Raw genomic sequence first — 1146 nt, 5'->3', positions numbered from 1 at the left:
TTTAGCTTATTTTTCAGTTTTTTCCTTTTTTTTAGTTTTTTTTAGTTTTTAGTTTTTTTAGTTTTTTTAGTTTTTTAGCTTTTTTATTTTTTTATTAGTTTTTAGTTTTTTTTTGTAGTTTTTGCCTTTTTTTAGTTTTTTTAGTTTTTTAGCTTTTTTATTAGTTTTTAGTTTTTTTTGTAGTTTTTGCCTTTTTTTAGTTTTTTTAGTTTTTTAGCTTTTTTATTTTTTTTATTAGTTTTTAGTTTTTTTTGTAGTTTTTGCCTTTTTTTAGTTTTTTCAGTTTTGACGTCACCTGATCCAGTTTTTTCAGGTGACGTCACCTGATCCATCCATCCATCCACAGACAGACAACTTATTTTTAAATAGATAGATATATATATATATATATATATATATATATATATATAGATATATATATATATATATATATATATAAATAAGTTGTCTGTGGGTTGTCTGTCGAGTGACGTCATGTCATCATGTCGTCATGAAGTTATTTGTCGTCATGTTTGTTATGGCGATGACGTCATTAAAGGTATTTAAGAAAATCGTTCAAAGACAAATTTGTAATTGTAAGAAGATCGTGGACGGAAAAATGTTTAATTATAAAATGACTGAAGAACCTACAATGGCAACAGCCGAGGAAGCTGCTCAAAGAGTCTATGCCAAAAAACTTGCGGCTGATAGAGAAAGTAAGAAAAGAAAGCGTGCCGAGGAATCAAAAGAACAGCAAAAAAACAGGCTTGCGGCTGATAGAGAAATATATATATATATATATATAATATATATATATATATATATATATATATATATAATATATATATATATATATATATATATATATATATATATATATATATGTATATATATATATATATATATATATATATATATATATATATATATATATATATATATGTATATATATATATATATATATATATAAATATATATATATATATATATATATATATATATATATATATATATATATATATATATATATATATATATATATATATATATATATATCAGTTGACAAACGTCATGTTTGTCAACTTATGAAATTAAAGACCGGGACACCGGGACACAAATGACGACCGGGACACAGGGAATATAAATGACGACCGGGACACTCAAAGA

Source organism: Artemia franciscana, chromosome 3 (assembly GCF_032884065.1).
Source record: "Artemia franciscana chromosome 3, ASM3288406v1, whole genome shotgun sequence".
NCBI classification, from domain to species: Eukaryota; Metazoa; Arthropoda; class Branchiopoda; order Anostraca; family Artemiidae; genus Artemia; species Artemia franciscana.
Note: the sequence above shows the minus strand (reverse complement) of the source record.